This window comes from Gadus morhua, chromosome 4, assembly GCF_902167405.1.
Source record: "Gadus morhua chromosome 4, gadMor3.0, whole genome shotgun sequence".
NCBI lineage: Eukaryota > Metazoa > Chordata > Actinopteri > Gadiformes > Gadidae > Gadus > Gadus morhua.
Genome location: NC_044051.1, coordinates 8,962,814 through 8,963,851, shown reverse-complemented (window position 1 = coordinate 8,963,851; position 1,038 = coordinate 8,962,814).

Here is a 1,038-nt window from a genome sequence, read left to right as displayed (position 1 = left end):
AATATTTATTTTTGCATGCGGTGCAACGATAACACTATAACACACTTCAGATCGATCATTCATTTGTTTATTAGGTTTATTATGTCGCAACTGTGGGCCACGGGATGAGAAAGTGATGAGCACCTTGTCTGCTGGTCCTCACTTCCTCAGTGAGGCAAGTGATGGAGAGTGTCTCAAAGCCCTCAAAGGGGACAGCCTAATTGGGGGAAACATGTCAGGGATGTCACTCTAACCAAGGGGCTAGGAGTGCCCTTGACCTGGTTGTTCAAGTGGCCTGGGAAGCTTGGGGATCCGCCTCTTTAACCGTGCTTCAGCCAATAATGAAGAGAAGCAGTGTGCTAAGGGACAGCTCATTGGACACAACCCCTTACATTCGGATTGGCTGATGCGTGCATTTTATTTGGTTTGACTTCAGGTCATCTCAAGACGCTGTTACCTTGGAGTATTTGAGGGCAGGGCAATGGAGATGAGATGAGACACAGTTATCTGTGATGCAATCGTATTTATTATATCAAAATGAAATAACGCATCCAAGGGGAAAGACATGAGTGGTGGTTCTTTTTGCTAATAGCATCAATGGACCGTTTTTGCATCCATTATTCATACTGACTTTATTCATGTTTTCTGAGCGGTCAGAAGTGTGTAGCATAGCATCCCAATGAATTTGAAAGCAGCAACTTCCATATTGACGAAGCCCACGTACATCATCATGGCACATATATATATATATATATATATATATATATATATATATATATATATATACGTATATATATATATATATATACATACATACATTTACATGATTTTTCTAAATAATGATCATTATAGTTTCTATTTATTTCATTTTTTCACTTGACAGATACATTTCCTTTGTGTATCACACTACTGCGTTGAGCCTCTTTAATGAGCTTGCCCGTGCGTCTGTTCTCTCTGAGAGCGGAGACAGGAGACAGAGAGAGGAAAGGTCACCTCAGAGGTCAAATTTCCAGATCCCTTCAGAAGGGCGCTCAGCCCCAAATGCTAGGGAGATCGCAG